Source organism: Ursus maritimus, unplaced genomic scaffold (assembly GCF_017311325.1).
Source record: "Ursus maritimus isolate PB19 unplaced genomic scaffold, ASM1731132v1 scaffold_9, whole genome shotgun sequence".
In the NCBI taxonomy this organism is placed as follows: domain Eukaryota; kingdom Metazoa; phylum Chordata; class Mammalia; order Carnivora; family Ursidae; genus Ursus; species Ursus maritimus.
The window spans coordinates 5,669,203-5,689,439 of NW_024427107.1; the positions used below are offsets into that span (position 1 = coordinate 5,669,203).

Consider the following 20,237-nt stretch of genomic DNA (forward strand, 5'->3'; position numbering starts at 1 on the left):
AGCAGGGGGAGTGGGAGAGGGAGAAACACGCTTCCTGCTGAGCGGGGAGCCCCGATGCAGGGCTTGATCCCAGAACACTGGGATCATGACCTGAGCTAAAGGCAGACACTTAATTGACTAAGCCACCCAGGCACCCCTATGCAGAGCTTTCTTACTCTCAAACTAAACTCTCAGCCTTTAATTTTTCAGCCAAAATCACCACAGACATGAGAAATAAAATTTACTTTCAAGAGTTTTCCTGGACTATCACTGCAATGAAAAGAAATCTGACCTTGAGGACACTCAAAATGCCTGCCTACTTAAGATTCTATAAGATAAAGTTTATGTACAGGACTCAAGCCATCTATTTAAGGAAACAACAAAATTCAATCTCTGTCTTGAAGGGCTGAACAATCCTCTGAGGTTAACAAAATGTAACTAACAATTCAAAAAGCCAGGTGTAAAATAAATAGTAAATGTCCTGGAATTCCATCACTCTTAGATGAGCACTCTGTCCTGTTTGATACAAAGGAATATCATATAGATCACCATTTTTCCATCACTCAAATCTCCACATATACCTGCCTGACCTAAGTTCTCTCTTCTGTACCTTAGCTCCTAAATCACTAGAGTCTTTTCTAAAAATTCTACTTCTGTCTTTAGCTGTTACTTTGACCCTGGATTACTAATTTTTAAGTTTCACAGTTTCACAGCAAGATTTCTTTGGTTCAAGAAAGATTTTATTTCTACATTTAATTTTTTTCCATATTTCACATTCTGGACACAACAGGATGATGGAAATGAATTTTTGTGTAAACAAAACTTCTGATTCAGATTCTAACTGAAAAGTATGGTTTATAAAAATTATTAAATGCTCTAAATGGGTAACAAAATAACGAATTTATTCATATTTTAAATTCTATTAAAGGAAATACAAAACTTCTATAAAGACTAATTTTGTGTAATCTAAATCAGTTATAAAATTTTATTGAATTACAGACAATCCATGAGCCACAAGGCTTTATTATCAACTAAAAACTTGTAGAGTTAAACTTTCTCATCACTACATATCTAGATTTCCATTTGCATATGTAAAATAGGAACGTTAATGATATCTGTCTTGTAAAGCTTTTTGAAAAACAAGTAAAAATATCTATGCAAAGAGCTTAATATTTAGCTCAACGCCAACTGCACATTACTAACTCCAAAATGTTACCCAGGAACAGGCAGTAACACTTCCAATATAAGAGAAAGTACTCAAGAGCGTCTATTGAGAGAATAGGCTCTCACAAACAAAAGTACTCTTAGGATACAACTTGCAGTAAGTAAATAATAAAACAGAGTTCAAATAGTTAACTGAGAGAGATCTCATCCAACTAGCTAACTTTTGGTAGTTTCCTTAAAGCCAAGGTACTCTAAGGGTCTTTAATTAAAAAAAAACAAAAAACAAAAATAATAATAATCATCTCTACCTTAAACATCTCCAAAGTGTTTCTCCTACTGACCTTTTTGGGTTCACCAATGGTAATCAACTTTAACATGTCATACGTAAGTACTCCTTAGTCTGTGCACCCCTCATTTCCACTTATTCCCAATTAAGCTATGTAATTCAGTGCTTACTACTGCATACCCAAGCTCTGACAATAACCTGAGTTCCTTCTACCCAGTGGATTTCATCTCAAGTCAATCCTGGAAGATACCACAAACTAAAAAATCTGAGATCTTATTTTAATGTCACTTTACTTCTCCCCAATTAAAAATGCTTCATAACATCTATTTAATTGTCTAAATCCCTTAGAGTAAACAATCCAATATTGCTTCTCTGAGCCTCATTACATGAAGCTCTTTATCATTTAAAATGATGTCCTGATGAGAGATGAATAAGCTTTGGTCTTTCGAGCCTTTACTCATGTAATTTCATTCCCTCCATTTTGTTTTTGTTTTTTTTAAAGATTTTATTTATTTATTTATTTGACAGACAGAGAGAGAGAGAGCCAGTGAGAGAGGGAACACAAGCAGGGGGAATGGGAGAGGAAGAAGCAGGCTCCCAGCGGAGGAGCCCGATGTGGAGTTTGATCCCAGGACTCCGCTTAACGACTGAGCCACCCAGGCGCCCCTCATTGCCTCCATTTTGTAACCATGATGTTACAAACATCCTGTCGTAAAGTCTTCACCAATCTACTAGCTGCCAACAATCTTCCTTAAGCACTTAAGGCCCACAACTTCAAATTTCAACTATCGAATCATAATGTTTGTATCCAAAACATAAATAAATGTCTTGCTTTACATTTTTCCCCATGTGCCAAATGCCTTACATTCCCCAAACTGTACTGTAAAAAGCTAGAGAAAACTTGGCCATGCCTTACACCTCTCTTCAAAACACCACAGTGTCTTGTACACCTATACTACCAAGACATTAGACAGTGAATAAATGGGGTCAAGGCTATAGAAAAGGGCTAGAGCAAGAACCACAATTGTGAAATCAGAAATACAAAATGGCTCAAAGAGAATCCACAGGAATACTTTATTTATAAGAATGTACAATTTATATACCCTATATGCTTTCTACCAAAATAAGATGGTCCAACAAAGCTGAATTCACTCCTTGGTATGTAATCGTTAAAACATTAAGCAAAAAGAGGCATTAGTAACCATGCCCATCTTTGGTCATCCTGAAAAAATATGGAACAGAAGTAAAATAGATCTGGGTTTAGTCCTAGATTCACATCTTTACTTCTGTGACTTTGAGAGCCTAATTTCACCAAATCTCATTTCCTCACCTAAAAACTGAAAAGGGCATACTGGCTAATTCCCCCAAGTTTTTATACAATGCCAGATTGATTTACACTAAACTCAGTTCTAACTTATTTAACGTGCAAGTTTCTAAAGATTAAAAAAAAGAAGAAAGTATATGCTATCTTCCTTCAAGGAGCTTAATCACATAAAAATGAACATGACACTACAATACAATACATAATATTATAGAGAGATATGCAAAAGTTGTATCCAGAAGGAATGGGCAAGAGTTCACATAAAGGAGATGTCATTCCAAAAAATACCAAAAAAGGATATGTAAAATTGAGTTCCTAATAAAAACCAATGATTTACCCTCCTTGCTCACATTTGCTAAAATTTAAGAGGATAAACTTAGCAAATCATTAATTTCCTTGAAAAAATCAATCATTAAAAAGACCTAATCCCTTTATCAACTTACGAAGTTGGGATTGCTAATTAAGCACATTTTCCCCTTAACTTACATAAAATCTATCAAATTTCTAAGTGCATTGCATCTAAGTGATCTAGAACTAAATTCTTACATGCAATGGCAAAGTGCCACCATATAAGTTAACTGCTGCTGAAAGAATTAGAAATTAACTTTATGCCATAAAATTTCAGCCTTAGTATATAACACGGTATTACTTTTTGCCAAATAGTCAAGATTTTCTAAAATTTGCCGCAATGCTCATTTTCTATATAAAATTACTTTTTATAAAATGAAATCATACTTAGCATGACACAAGCTAACCCAATTTTAAGTTAAAAGCAACTCAGGTTAGTAGGTTAGTAAAGGTTAGTAAGTCAATAATGACACAAGACTTCCTTAAAATTATTATGTGGTCCTTTGTCTAAACAATGTCTTTAGTTTCTGTCCATTGAGACAATAACTATTAAGTAACCATTATAAATACTTATATATGTATATACATCTACACATGGGGAGAGAAACAGAGACCCTTTAGGAGACAGCATTTATCAAAACATGTCAAACATAGTCTAACAGTTATTAAAACTAGGATTCTGGCCCATTAATAGATAACTTACAAAACAAAACAGATACAAATATATCTTCGTATACACACATGCAGATAAATAATAACAGAATTTCAAATTGGGGGACAGGATAAATTGCTCAAGCAATAAATAGTACTATGCCAAATGACTATCCATAGCATATAGAAAAATAAACTCTATCAGAAATGCCATCATCAGTTTTTACCCTAAGGTTACTTCTAATGACTGAAATGAACAGTGTTGACTCTTGCTATCTCAAAACAAGCACACTGGCAGTTCTGACAAGAATAGAAATCGGTACAACTTATAAGGAGATTTAATCTGGTAATATGTATCAAAATTTAAATTGTGTAAATTAAAATGAACAAACCAGCAATTCTACCTTTGCAAATATATTGGAAGCAAATAAACAGACAAGTGTACAAAGGTATATATATCCAAAGAATTTTTATTTTTAACAATGAGAAATCAGAAAGCTATCTATCATGATTGGTCAAATAAATTATGAAGCAGCTATATGACATTATTTAGACATTTAAAAATGTTAGCTCTATACATACTGATTAGTGATGTATTTATTATTCAGTAAGAAAAGTTACAGTATATGTGATTCTGTTCGTGGATTTTGTTATTTTATTAACTAATGGTGAGGGAGTACATGTGTACACAAGCATTAAAAAAGTCTGGACCACAGCAACTTTTTCTAGATGTCTCCTGAAGCAAAGGACACAAAAGCAAAAGTAAACTATTGGGACTACATCAAAATAAAAAGCTTCTGCACAGTGAAGGAAACAATCAACAAAACTAAAAGGCAACTTATGGAATGGAAATGACATATATGATAAAGGGTTAATATCCAAAATAGATAAAGAACCTACAAAACTCAACTCCAAAAAAAAACAAAATAAAAAACGGGCAGAATACATGAAGAGACAATTTTCCAAAAAAGACATACAGACAGCCAACAGACACATGAAAATATGTTCATCATCACTTACCATCAGAGAAATGCAAATCAAAACTATGAGATAATACCTTCCACCTGTTAGAATGGCTAAAATCAAAAGCAAAAGAAACAACAAGTGTTGAAGAGGATGTGGAGACAAAAGAACACTCCTGCACTGTTGGTGGGAATGCAAACTGGAGCAGCCACTATGGAAAACAGCACGGAGTTCCTCAAAAAGTTAAAAATAGAACACCTTACGATTCAGCAATCACACTACTAGGTATTTACCCCCCAAATATAAAAACAGTAATTCAAAGGGATGCATGCACCCCAAGTTTATAGCAGCATTATTTACAATGGCCAAATTATGGAAGCAGCCCACATGTCCACTAACTGATGAAAGGATCAAGATGTGGTACACACACACACACACACACACACCATGCAAGAATATTACTCAGCCATGAAAAAGAATGAAATCTTGCCATTTGCAATGACATGGATGGAGCTAGAGAGTATAATGCTAAATGAAATAGGGAAGGACAGACAAATACCATATGATTTCACTCACATGTGAAATTTAAGAAACAAAACAAATGAAGATAGAGGGGGAAAAAAAGAGAGGAAAACCAAGAAACAGACTTAACTAGAGAACTGACGGTTACCAGAGGGGAGGGAGTTGGGGAGATGGGCTAAATAAGTGATTGGGATTAAGGAGTACACTTAATGTGATAAGCACTGCATGATATATGGAATCGTTGAATTACTATATTGTACACTTGAAACTAATAACACTATGTTAACTAACTGGAATTAAGAAAAATTTAATATCAGGGGCGCCTGGGTGGCACAGCGGTTAAGCGTCTGCCTTCAGCTCAGGGCGTGATCCCGGCGTTCTGGGATCGAGCCCCACATCAGGCTCCTCCGCTGTGAGCCTGCTTCTTCCTCTCCCATTCCCCCTGCTTGTGTTCCCTCTCTCGCTGGCTGTCTCTATCTCTGTCAAATAAATAAATAAAATCTTTAAAAAAAAAAAAAAAGAAAAATTTAATATCAATCTTTTTACAATGGCTGTTTCTGGATACAGGACTTTCACTGGTCTCCTTAAAAATTACATTTTAATCAGGGGTAAAGATGCTTATTTCCAATTTGAAAAAGGAAAAAAAACACACCACTTTATCCATCACAAAGAAATAAAGAACCTGAAATATGCTGCCCTAGAAGAGTTGGTCCAACTAAAAGAACAAGACAATGACGCCCATCTGCTGCCCCCATTCGAGCCCCGAATCTGCCATCCCAGTGTAGCTCTGCCTTCCCACTCTACCATCTTCCCTATGTGGTCATTCATACTTTGTTCTCCAACTGTTATCTTTACATACATGTAAGAAGGAAAACAGAACTGTGAAAAGAACATGAGATTTGGAATCAAAGAGCTATATTTAAGTCCTATCCCCACTATTGACTGTGTGACCCTGACTAACCTCATCAAACCTAAATCACCTTTTTTTTTTTTTTTAAAGATTTTTTTATTTTTAAGTAAGCTCTTCTCCCAACATGGGGCTCAAACTCACAATGCCAAGATCAGGAGTCAAATGCTCCACAGACAGAGCCAGCCAGGTACTCCTAAACTTAATTTTGACTACAAAAAGAAACTCCCTATGTCACAGGGTTGCTGTGAAAATGTAATGAACCTACGTATAAACAGAAGAGTTATGCAAACCGAAGTGCAATACAAACGCCAGTTACTGCTGTTTAACTCATATCTCTATCCCAGGGCACAAGACTAGCACTCAACGGATGCTAAATATCTCCCATTAGCAATCATGCTGTTACCACAAACTTTACATACCCACATTTCAATTCAGTACTTTCCTTCAAAACTATTCCCTAACTTCTTTTGTCAAAAAAGCTATCATTCTCCCATTTTTCAGAACTTCAGTTATTTCTAAAGCCTATCCATTTTTCCTCTAGAATCCAACCCTTCATTTTCCAGTGACATAACCCTTATTTTAGAGCCTGGAAACTCTTCTCGCTGCCTTTAAATCTCCATCTTGCTCCAAGTCTTCCTGAACATTCCCACCAGTTACAACCACTGTCATCAGGATGCATTCCTCCTCAAGAATCTTCCCTAGAGCCTCACAGCTGCCTGCAGCAGGACACAAATCAACGGCCTACTATGCTCTGTAACTTGTTTCTGCAGCTCTCTCTCCTGTGACCTCAGTATAGTACCTCACAGTTTCACTGAATTTCACTACCTGTCTGCTCCTTTAAGAATGTGAATTTGCCAACTCTGGCTTAAAGCTACATTAATATTAAAAGGGCAGACTTTGAAGCAAGATTTACCTCTGTGTGAATCCCATCTCACCCAATGAGGCTTAGATAACCTGTACACATCAGTCTACCATCCATAGACTGAAATGATACCTTTTACAGAGTGTATTTCAGACTCTTTTACTGTGCAAGGGCTATAATAAAAGCTCTAAAAATGGTGGCGATTATAACTTTAACTTAACTCCAACATTCATGCACTTTATAATTAAGCCCTAGTTTACCTTTCTAGAAATATCTCTACTCCTTTACATGAAACTTGAATTCTCTCACTTTATATAGCCCTGCCAGATACAATTCCCCCAATTTCTGCTAATATGAATTTTACTCATCCAACTATGGTCCAAAAACATGGTTCTATTAGCACTTCTGGTGCTAACCACAGGTGGCCCACAAGTACTTTTCCCTCTGAATTTACAGAGCTCTTACTAGCTGTATAAGGTAGTAGGAATTATCAGAGGAAAAAAAAAATCTCACAACATAAACGGACATTTGTTCCACCTGGATCCTCTTGGGATACAGTCAGCTATAAATGAGGGGGAGAAAGGAAATACAAAACCATCTCCTACACCTGTGAAAAACACTGTCTACCCAATTTATCAATTGGAGATTAATTTACAATTTCCTCTTTGAGAGACTGCCACCATAATGATTAGGTCAGCTATTCCAGTTTATTGTCAACTCAAAATTTAGAACTAGTTTCTTGTGGGGGAAAACAAAGGGGAAAACCTCAATTTCTGACTCCCCAAACTGAATATATTCAGTCATTATTCATTCTCCATTTGTTAAATATTGCAGCATAAGCCAGAAACTGTGCTAGGATTACAAGTCCCCACGAGTTGCTTTCAGGTCTAGCAGAATTCACAAAATTTGGGTGAACTAGGTATGTTGGATCAAAAGTTCCATAGAGAAAGAATAGGAATTAGAAATAATTTTGTCTGACTTGTAATTCTGCAAATTGCAATTTGACCTCATTGAGGGGTCAGTGTGCTGCACCAATGAAAATGTTCATCACAAACGGAACGTCTAGGTTACGCAGGGGACTGAAAACTGGACTTCAAACCCTCCAAATCAGATTATTTCCATCCGATCTTACCCTTTTTCTCTGCCAAGAGGAAAAGAAAAAGAGAAAAAGAAGAGTAGGTCAGTCATTTTCCTCACACTCCCCCAAAGAGAACCTTTTCCACAAAAGTTCAGAGCCTCCTAAATGAAGTTACAACTAGACAAGCAACTTCATATAAGATAGCACCAAAAGAATGGAGACAACAGGAATACTTTTAATAGTTTGGCTTCAGGTTTTTTTTCCTGTGTATACAGAAAAAATGTGTATGTGTATATATGGACAGTTTGTTTTACAAAAATGAGAAAACATCATGCATACTGCTATACATGTTTGAGATGAATAACGTAGGAATCTTTCCATCAATACATATAAACATATTACACATTTTGCTGTCCTGCCATTCATAAAAATTATAGAAAATGCATGACTTACAGATAATTTGAATTTGGAATATTAGTAAACAATCTAAAAAACAAAAGTACCAGTACAAAAATATCATTAGATGTGTCATTTTAATTTAGTCTCATTCATAAAAACTTGATTCACTTTGTATTGTTGCATTTAAACATGTTTTTTCATATATGCTATGTCATTTGACAACTTCTGCTTAATGGAAATACAAAAAAACCATTAAAATGAAATTAAGTCAAGTTTGCTAGAAAACAGCTCTCCTGCCTCCAAATTATACCAAGTATGGAAGCCACATCCATTTTTTCTGTATTACTGTCACCAGCTGAAATATAACAACCATGGCTGTGCATGGCATAATTTTTAAGGGATGGCAAGATCAAGTTGTGACACTCCCTTTAAACGTGAATTCAGGTTTTCTAAACTTTTAATAGTCACCTAATTATGTCTATAAACAAAAATGTTACAGTTCTATACTTCATTTTATAATAGTTACTTAGTTTAAAAATGAAATCAAAATTATACATAGCAAATATTGAATTAGTTTTGTTCCATTAAACGATATGTAAACATACAGCAGTATCAAAAAAAGGATATGCAAAACTGGAATTTGCAGAATACCGGCTAAAACAACTATGGATATATTAACAGTATGGTACTGATCTAATATTTCAATGGATTTTCTGGATAGCTGCTCATCAATTATTACGTGTAGAATATGAGGGGGAAAAAATAATGTGTATAGTCCCAAACCAGGAACAAAGAAATGGAAATGGGTCACAATTATTTTCATCCCTTAATATAATTACAAGTCAATAAAATATGAGAATTCAAAAGAGAGCAAAATCATGGGAGTGAGGAGGAGGCTGGGGTATCATTCCATAATCCTCAGGGTACTCACTAAACAGCTGTGAAAGAAACAAACCAATGAAAGAAAAGGGTGCATGAAAGCACTCACATAGAAAAAGTAATTTAAAAGGACCTCAACTTTACTGAGGGATGGAAAGAAACGCCATCCTCTCAGGGACCATACAACAGAGGTCTACTTACAGGCAATTAGGTTTATTAGGCCCACAATAATAAATCAGAAATGTGATCATTAAAATTCACATACTTTTATCTGCAACAGAAAGTACACATCTTCAACCTAGCACTCTACAATCTGCTTCTCTAGCATTATTATCTATTCCAGTGTCTGAAAGCAGCCAACACTTGCAATTTATCTTCTTTAAAATTTCCCATAGTTCAAAATTTCCTACAATCTTACAAAGCTTACATACAAAGTTCTTGTTCATTATTCATGTTGCAGGAGCTTAAATTGTGTATTGCAGGGGTTTAACATTTCTTGAAAACATAAACAAATGTCAGAACAAGCTGCCTTCTAGCCTTGCTGGGTTTCCTGTGACAAACCTGTGCCTTTGCACATGCAGGGTTAAGTATATGACTGTTTCCTTACTATTACCCCAAAACCCTGAGTATCTGTAGAGCCCTCACTATCACCATTGTCAGAGCCCCCTCATTTTTATTAGTCCACCCTCAGTAATCTTTTCACTTTTTCTTACATATGCCAATGATTTCAGAGCCTTCCCATTTCCTANACTATTCCTGCTGCCAAGAATGTTCTTGCCCCAGACAGTCAGTCACACAGTTAGCCTCACTTTTCCTCCTGGGTCTTTATTCCAAAGTTACCAACCAGTGAGGACTTCCTTGGCCACTTTATCTAAAGTTTCAACCCCCCAATCCTGATACTCATCTCCTCCCTTCTGTTTTGTTTTGTTTCATTTTTTTCTATTCCTATCATGTATCTCTTAGTCCATATTTTTATTGAATGAGTACAGGGATTTGGTTTGTTAACTGCCAAATTCCCAGCATTCTTGACCAGTGCCTGGCACATAGTAGGTACACGATAAATCCCAAGCCAAAATTTGTTAGGTGGCTAGGACATCTTCTTAAAGAAAAGTGAATTATCCATATGCTTTTAAAAATATCCCCCTACACTCCATAAAAACCCAAATCCCCTTTCATAACATTCTTTCAATCTTGCAATAATGCTCCAATAGTATAATTATATTTATATAGGGCTCCAATTTCCTATTATAAGGCAAAAACAATTTCTTACATATTCTTATATTCCTTGTAATAACTGGTTCAATGGTCGTCTGTCATAAGTAAATAATAACTGTATGAATGAATGTGTGTAGAAATGACTACTAGATTTTCACTTGAGTTTCTTTGGTTACTGTTACCTATACTACAAACGAAAAAACTTAATTGGGGTTAGAGAACAGCATTATCTAAATAAGAACATTTTACTAGATATTCCTGTTTAAAAAAGCATTTGTAAGTTACATACATCTGCAAAGGAAAGCTTATAGGAGGTGCTCAAACATTTGCTGAATGCATGAAAATTTAAAGACAGTCTCAAAATCAGAAGCCAAATAAAGCTCTTCTCAAGCTTACACAATAAAAAATTAGGATCAGAAGTGTGGCTTTTCAAAAACAAAGGTCTTGTGTCCTCTGCCCTTTTGGACCTTATGAATTTGATTTGCTAAAAGTCAATCTGCCATGCATTCTGAACCTGTATTTGTTAGAAAGGGCCAGACAAATTTTCTGACAAGAGTACTGCTCACCATCTTCCCTGTCATCCAACAACACCAGAAAAACTAGGCCAATAATTAATGCCAAATTTGACTAACGTAAAAGATTCGAAATTGAATAAATAAAATTACTATTAAAAAGTGGTCTGAGGAGCGCCTGGGTGGCACAGCGGTTAAGCGTCTGCCTTCGGCTCAGGGCGTGATCCCCGCGTTATGGGATCGAGCCCCACTGGGATCGAGCCCCACATCAGGCTCCTCTGCTATGAGCCTGCTTCTTCCTCTCCCACTCCCCCCTGCTTGTGTTCCCTCTCTCGCTGGCTGTCTCTATCTCTGTCAAATAGATAAATAAAACCTTTAAAAAAAAAAAAAGTGGTCTGAGTCCGTATCTAATTTCCATCAACAGATATTTATCAACATAAACACCAACATAAAGAATCTCTTTTATAAAACTATTTAGGTTTTAAACACAACACTAAAATAGTAATAAAAAAAAAGACAGGAATGTTACTGAGAAAATGTTCCTTTAGGCCACATTCTAACACTAAATACAGAAAGCAAAAATATCTTCCCATCCCTAGCTTACAAACCAAATGACCCCCCAAAATAAAATCCTTATGGTACTTTTGCTTCCCATTGTAATATATTATCAGAATGAGAAAGACCCTCTTTGTATCAAATACCAAAATACAATAATGTGATTCTTGATTAAACACAGATTTGTCTATTTAAATTAAAAGTCGTCTCCTCCTAAGTTGCTAACTTTCCAACTCTTGGGATAAATTATACAAGCAGCATCAACAGACAAAAACCTAGAAACTATACAATAAAATGATAAGCACATTTTCATAGGGCCCAAATCATTGCTCTATGTACAGTAAACCTGAGGCAAACATCGTTATCTAGCTTAATGACTTGTGTAGTAATGAGACTCTATCAACAGTGAGCACATTAGTCTTCCTTGGCATCCAGGCACACACCACTTCGTGGTATGACCACACTTAAACAGTCATGATGGAAAAGACTAGATTACGAAACCATAAACAATAAACATAGTACATCCACCAGGCGGTGGAAGAAATTATTCCCCTCAAAAGCTGCCATTTCTCCTGTTGTTTCCTGCTTCTACTAAGGAAGTTGTGAAATCCGCAAACACACCCCATCCCAAATCTATCGGTGGGACTGCAGGAGGCTGAGTCATTCCTAGGAGTAACTTTATACCGATCCTCACACTCCGGGGTCGGGACAAAGGCATCTCTCCGATCCTCCCGCTGTGCGCTTCGTTTTCGGCCTCGGCCCAATTCCACTCTCCGGTTTCTCAAGTCAAAGACAACATTAGGGCTAAGCCCGGCAGCGGTGACGACGAGGGAGGATACGTCCGGGTGGGTTCGGCGTCCCTCGGCCACTCCCGAAATTCGGCCCGGGGCTGCTCGGGGCGCGTACAGGGAGGGACTCCGGCGGCCCCCGCCGAGGAAGCCGCAGGTAGGCCCGCACCGGGCGAGCCCGCCCCACACCTCCCGCAGCCCAGTGGGGACTCGAACCGCGTGTTTCCTCAGGGGCTGTCGCACCAGGGCGGCAGCCGCAGGGCAACACCTGCCGCGGCCGGATGCGCCGGGCCCGCCGGCGCACTGCGCGCGGGCGGCGCTCGGCCCGGTGGGGACCCGGGCGTCCCCGGCCCACTGTGCCCAGGCTCGCCGGCCGGCCCCCGTGCCAGATGGGGGAAAGGGGCCACGGGCGGCGACGGTACTTACCTGGCAGCACCTCCTCCTCCGCCGGCGGCAGCAGCAGAGCCGACAGCCCCTGGCACCATCTTCCGCCGCCGCCTCGTCCTCGGCGGCGGCTACCAACCGCCCATCGGGCACCGCCAACCGACACAACCGCCGGCGTCCCGGGTGCCGGTCGCGGCCCCGAACTCCGGGCGGGAGGGAGGGGTCGGGGCGGAAGGGGGACGCTGTCAGGCCCCTCGGCTCTGGGTCGGGGGCCGGGAGTTAGCAGGCCGCGGCCAGTCAGAGCCGAGGGGCCGGAGCGACTCGGGGACCCCAAGGAAGCGCCGAGGGCTCGGCAGGGCCGCGGACACGGCCGCGGTTGGGTTTGTTATTGTCGACTCCGTCCCTTCCTCCGCGGAGCATGCCGGGAAACAGTGGGCGGGGGGAGGGGTGCGCCGGCCCTCCCGGGCGGTGCAGAGAGCCGTGCGCAGGTCCGGAAGTCGACAGGCAGCCGGGAAGGGGGACGACTCCGCCCACAGTCGCTGTTGGCAGGCCCGTGACTTGGCTGTCCTCTTGTGACCCGGGGAGACCGCTGGGGCGGCCTGTTGTGGTGCGAGGCTTCGCCCGGGCGCGCACTGCCCCAAGGTGATCTTGACCTTCCTTGCTACAGCGAGTGGCCTGGGCTGGGCCGACCCCGCCGAATTTTGGATTAGCCCCAGGTTAAACAGTTTATGTCTTTCAACCTGTCGCGGAGGAGCGGAAGTTCCACTGACGTTCCGTGTCCTCGTCGCCTGCTGCACACTGGGCCAAGGTCTTTAAGAGGATGACGTACCTGGCCGTGCCGCGGGCAGGCTAGACTGCCACCACCACCATACCCCCACCGCCAGAACTGCGAGCAGCTGATAAGTGTCTCGTTTAACTCTGCAAGTGTGGGGCGGCACAATTTTTCTCAAACCAGGTAAGGCAAAGAAAACGTCCAAGAGACAAGAGAGTTAAAGTTTGGTCGATTGGAATGAAGGTGTAAGGCACAAGACCACCAGTTTTCAGCTTTATAAATACTGAGTTTGTTTTCGAGTGGATTAGCATGACTAATGGACGGGAAACAATTTCGGTGGAATCCTGAATTTGTGAAGATGATCACTCACAAGCCACAAGGCTTTGAGTATTAAAATGTGGTGAGCAGAAGTTGCACGTAGAATAATTATATAATATTCTTTAAATTCCTGTTATATCCAGATATATATGGTACGAGTCAAAGTTTAGAGGTGCTACCAATGTCTGAGGGCTCTTGAGTTGGGTTTGGGAAAAAATGAGTATTATCACAGTTTTCAAGAGCACCAATACAGAATATACTATTAGGAAGCAAAGTTTGCAATCCTTCATTTGTCACGTGGAAACTGACTTGAAACAAAACGTTGAACGACTGGTAAGCATTGAGGATTTTCAGTTTCCTTCACACTTACTAGCTTCTGAAAGTTATGTTTTAGAAGGGTTTATTTTTACCACTTTGTTTTTAATTTTACACTTCTGCTTATCCCAGAGAGAATCTTGTCTTTGGCAAGTCATTTCACTTGTTAGTTTCTTTCAGGCTAGAGTTTTATACACCCAGCAAGATACAGCAGAGAAGTGAAAATTAAGTGACTAAATTGTTCTTATGCTTTGGGGGGAGGTACAAACTGGCAAGACTGAAGAGGGATGCTGATTTTATTAGTCACAGCATAGTAACCAGCACACCGAAAATAGGCGGTGGAGAGATTTTGCCAGAAAGTTGGTAAGCGAAACAAATTATTAGACCTGTAAAGAATATAGGGCTGCTTAAACTTCTCTTAGTTACCACAAAAATTCATCATTACAAATACAATACAGCTTAGAATGTGAAAACATCACTGAACTATGTGGGTGGTAATTATTAAATAATAAAATGTTCTCAATGTTATTTGTCTCTCTGACCTCTTTCTTTGGGGGAAAAAAAATTCAGTTCTCATCTTCTCTTAGTCATAGGTTGAAAGAAATGACCAGAAGTGATTGGTTCATACCTTAAAAGTTTACATCTCGAGTATAGAGGTTAAGAGTTTATATGCTTTCAGTGTTGTTTCTTAGTGATAAGTATAGATGTGTTAACATTAGCTTTGTTATGTATATGCAGGTATCTGGAGTAAATACTATTACAAGTTACTGATAACTGCTTATGTCTATAGTAATGTTTCAGCAAGTTCCATTTTCTTTCCTATGGAGGATATTGAAAACCCAATGTACTCTCCCTTCCTTAGTAAATTAAACCAACAAAAATCCCTCATGCAGCATTAGTTCCTATCAAGAAGCTGGGTAGAGAAGTCCACAATCTACAGCCTCATTTCTGCCTACTCTTTTCTCACTGAAATTGCAAACAAGTTAATAGGGACCTCCAAATTATTGGGCTAAATGGACAGTGCTGATACTTTATTTGAACTTTCTAAAGTATTTTCTATTTCACATTATTCAGTCTTTAATTCCCTTCTGTTTTGCAGTGTCTCCCTCTTTGCTCTTTATCTATGTCCTTTCATTCGGTCCTCTTCCAAATTCTCAATTGAAATATGACGTAAATGACGCAAATATTCTCTATGGAAGAAGAGATGAGAGACTTAATCTTGTCCTCATTACATGATTATTTTTTAATTTAATACACATTTAAGTCTTTTAATAGATTTATAGTGAGGGCAAAAGAAACTCGTTCTCTTTAGGAGTATGTAGGGATTACACAGAGTCTACACAGAAACACTGGAAGTACTTCAACTCAGTTCAGATCTTTAAAATCCTATTTTTCCTTCAGGTCTCCCATTTCAGTGTCACTTTATCTGTCTGTCTATCTATCTATCTATCTCGAGCACACAAGCAGGGGGAACAGCAGGCAGAGGGAGAAGCAGGTTCCTCGCCGAGTAAGGAGCCTGATGCCGGACTTGATCCCAGGACCCTGAGATCCTGACCCGAGCCAGAGGCAGACGCTTACCTAACTAAGCCACTCAGGTGTCCCTCAGTGTCACTTTCTCAGGGAGACCTTCCCTAACATGCCTGTAGTTCCTCTAGATTATTAGATCTTTTTCTATTTGTCTAACATGCTGAAATGTAAGTCCTTTCTTAATAGAGGGACCGTTTCCCTAATACGTGGTATACAGTTATGTGCATACAAACGTTTGCTGACAATGTCCTACACTTTTTTTCGGGCCTTCTTTTTTAACATAGAATCTCTCCATTATGTAACAACCCATCTCTCCAGCTATTGCCCTTTACACCTCCTCCAGGAATGTTCATCCCACCTTGTTCATTTTTCAAAGTCATTTTTTTTTAAAGATCTTATTTATTTATTTGACAGAGAGAGAGACAGCCAGGGAGAGAGGGAACACAAGCAGGGGGAGTGGGAGAGGAAGAAGTAGGCTCCCAGCAGAGGAGCCTGATGTGGGGCTCGATCCCAGAATGCCAGGATCACGCCCTGAGCTGAAGGCAGACGCCTAACGGCTGAGCCACCCAGGCGCCCCTCAAAGTCATTTTTTAGAACAGCTTGGACATCAGCCAGCTTCTGACTTCTGGACAATGTAGTGATTCACACATCCTACCACCTCTGCTTCACACCACACAACTATAAATTTTTGTCTCCCTTCTAAGTCTATGAAACTCTAAGGTTTAAGAACTATGAATTATTAATTTTTAAGTTCCTAGAACTTTTTAGAGAGCTTGGCACATAGTTAGCAATTAATAATACTTATATTGAAGATACTAAGAAGTTACTATGGAAAATTCCTGCCCTCAAATATCTCAAAGGCTTGTACAGGGGACCATTCAAAAATCACTGTAGTGACAAGTTGAAATGACATTAATTCCTTATCCAGAGCATATCAAGATATTGGGGAGATCACAGTTTACAGCTTAATTTTGTTAACTCTGCCTGATTTGAGATTTTATTTTGCATGCATTAGATATTTCCCAACTTAGTGTCATTACCCTCATTTTCTTTTAGGTTATGTTCAAACAGCCAGCAACTGCGATTAACATAATTTGATTTTTTTCAAACAATCAGTTAGCCATTTTTAAAGGTTAACCCCTTTTAAAAAGTTTTGGATTTTGTTTTTAAGATCATAGCTAATGATGTATAAAACATGGTCATACACTACTTAGAGGCTTCTGGCACTATGATTATTAAGTTAATGTTTTTAGTACTATTTACAGACGTTAAAGCTGCCTTACTTGATCTGTTGGTACTCACATATTATTAATGATAATGATGGTAGTAAACTTAGGAGTGTTTATCTTCAAAGCTAGTGATGAGCTTGAGCTAGTGAGCAACACTATTTCTAATGCTGCAACACATACAATACTTTTAGCATGCTTAATTTTCCAACAGATTTAAAGCAATAGATTGAGACAAAATATTTTTTGTCACTTTTCACATTAAGTTCTTGTCTCTCATTACTTTGAAGAGCTTTTTAACAAAATGTCCAAAGATACAGCCGGATTGTCTTTTTTTTTTTAATATTTTATTTTTTTACTTGAGAGAGGGAGGAGTAAGAGAGAGAGAGAGAATCTAAAACAGACTACACAAAGCGCAGAGCCCGACTTGGGGCTCAATCCCACAACCACGAGATCATGATCTGAGCTGAAACCAAGAGTTGGATGCTCCACCAACTTAGCCACCCAGGCACTCCTCAGCTGGACTGTCTTAAAACAGAAGCTTATCAGTTCTGCAGATATAGATTAGACTGAAACATCAAGTGGTAGTTGGACTTCACGTGGTGTCTTTCAAAGGTCTTTTATTGTGACCCACGTTAAAAAATACATTTTAACATTGTGACCTGGTGTGTACATACAGGCCTCTATCAATGAAACCATGTTTTATGAAAACAATACTTGTGATGCACTCTTGATATTTTTTTTTCACTGATATTTTCTATTCTATTTTTGTCCCAGTGTTAGTCTTTAGACCCACTAAATTGATTTTACCACCCTCCAGGGGCTTGAAAGATCTTAGATTTGGTGATATAGACCCCAAAGCTTGAGATTCTTTGTTTCTGATTTTTCCATCAGTTCTTCCTGTTTAGACTACACCCCTTTTCTTGAAGTTTATGATTATGTTTATTAAAAAATAATAATAGGGGCGCCTGGGTGGCTCAGTCGGTTAAGCATCTGCCTTCTGCTTAGGTCATGATCCCAGAGTCCTGGGATCGAGTTCCGCATCAGGCTCCTTGCTCAGCGGGAAGTCTACTTCTCCCTCTACCCCTCACCCCACTTGTGCTCTCCCTCTCTCTCTCAAATAAATAAATAAAAAATCCTAAAAAAAAAAAATAACTGAAGCCAGTGTAACACTAGTGAGTGTATCTTAGATGACAAACATGGGCTTTATGTTTATACACCTATTTATTTGTCTTTATAGCTCTATCCAGTTTCTATTAATTTTCCTCCATATTTACAGATAGGGAAATGAAAAGTTAAGTTACTAATTCCTTCTAGGTAATGTTCTTCAGCTAGTAACTTATGGCTAATACATGAACCCAGCCAATTCGACAGGCTATATCCTTAAACACTATACTATGCTGTCCCCTAATTTGGTGGACTCGTGAAGGAGGGAAAAATTGAAAAATTTTGAGTCTGTCAGTAGGCTACAGAATCTCTGCACTCAGCATTTTGGGCCAGGTAATTTGGTATAGGGGGGCTATCTTCTATATTTTAGGATGTTTAACAATATTCCTAATCTCTACCCCTTAGATGCCAATGGCACCCCAGTGATGACAACCAAAAATGTCTCTGGACATGTTGTAATGTTCCCAAAGGGACAAAGTAACTCTCTTCCCAGAACCACAGGCTAAAGCATGGTACATCTATATAATGAAATGCATTGCAGTCTTTAAAATTGTATTTTAGAAAAATATTTAATGACAAAATGTTCTAAGTTAAAAATACAGAACTACTGTACTCTTTTTAAGGTGCACTATTTTTTTCCCCTGATATTTTAACATCTCTGAAATTTGGGTGCATTTAGCAATTGGTAGGGTCCTACAGCTTGTTAACCAACTGCCATTCATTACCTGTTTATTCAAGATATCAAAAAAAAATAGCTTAGAAAAAAAATAAACCCTAAAAACAATGGTGGAGCATTCTTTTGAACACAAGGTTTCACATAATTTGACTTTTTTCAAAGAATGAGTCAATTTCACAAAAGTTTGTGGAGAGGGGTGGGAAAGATGATGAATCAGACATGTTGAACAGCATAATGAAAGGCAGTCCAAAGCATGCTCTGTCCAAGGAATTGCAAAGCCAGTACAGGAGTCTGGCGTCATGACTTACTCCCTTATGGATTCACAGGAAATACCTGTTGCCAATGCTTTCACTGGTGAAAAGGATGAATTGTATGGAAAAACCAATGTATTTTATTTACTTATATTACTTGTATAATATTTACTTATATGTTCCTTTTTATGTATGCACAAGAGCAATGATAAGTAAAGTCTAACAAAGCTTTTTAAATAAGTAAAAATTATAGGTGATGTTTCCTTTCTGTGTGTACATATTTCTGCGTTTTCCAAACAGCAGGGTCCTTAAAAATGTATACTTACTCTTTCAACTTAAAGTGGTTCTATATGGTTTATTACACAAAATTCAAGATTTTCTAATTTGCTGAAGTCCATTTATTTTATTAATAGCATTGTTTTTTGCTATTACTTCCTCAGATCATCCTTTTTAGTTAAGCCTACCTGCTGTCCATGCATGCAAAAACACTTTTCCCAGTAGGCATTCTTTTTCAGTGTGGTTTATTTATTTATTTATTTATTTAGAGCATAATTGACACACAATGTTACTTTAGTTTCCGGTGTACAACTTAGTGATTTGGCAAGTTTATATATTATGCTATGTTTGCCATAAGTATAGCTATCATCTGTCCCATTACATTTCTATTCAATGTGGTTCATTAAAAGGAACACTGAACTGGACATCTGGAAACCTCAAGTCCAATCCTGCCTCAGCTTTCTGTGCTATGTTTACTTAGTGGTCGGCTCCTCCTACTCTCAGATTGTCTGCATTGTTCTTAAATCCCTAACCCTTACCCCTTTGTAATTCTCTCATTCTTGGTAAATAACCTCACCTCATACCTCACTGAGGAAATAGAAGCTATGAGGAAAAACTTGTTCACCCTTCTGCCATAAAGTCTGCAAACCCATCTGCACTTACTTAGTTTCCCCTCCAGTCACTGTTCTGTCCCTTCTATGGAACATAGTCTTGGGCTTTTAACTCCATCCCATCATCTCTTTGTGTCATTTTGTGGGACTACTTGGTACATGCAAAATTTAGTTCATGCAAAATATTTTGCAAAATTTAAAGAATATCTTTAAAATTGGATTTATCCTTAATTGCTTATTGTTCCATTTACTTTTTTTTTAAATCAAGAAATACATCAGCAA

The 20,237-nt window shown here is 38.5% G+C and overlaps 1 protein-coding gene and 1 long non-coding RNA gene across 4 annotated transcripts in view; one reads left to right on the plus strand and one right to left on the minus strand.

Annotated features, from left to right (window-relative positions):
- RB1CC1 (RB1 inducible coiled-coil 1) overlaps window positions 1-13,205 on the minus strand; it is a 90,846-nt gene extending 77,641 nt beyond the window's left edge. For 2 of the 3 annotated variants that reach the window (XM_040626170.1, XM_040626169.1), the window contains exon 1: window positions 12,859-13,205. The gene's annotated coding sequence lies outside the window, so the exon portion shown is untranslated. The remainder of the gene's footprint in view (window positions 1-12,858) is intronic. The other variant, XM_040626168.1, reaches the window with a different exon arrangement.
- Window positions 13,206-13,299: 94 nt separating this feature from the next.
- Window positions 13,300-20,237, plus strand: part of LOC103677421 — a 33,618-nt gene continuing 26,680 nt past the window's right edge. The window contains exon 1 of the long non-coding RNA XR_572398.2: window positions 13,300-13,771. This is a non-coding gene — a long non-coding RNA (uncharacterized LOC103677421). The remainder of the gene's footprint in view (window positions 13,772-20,237) is intronic.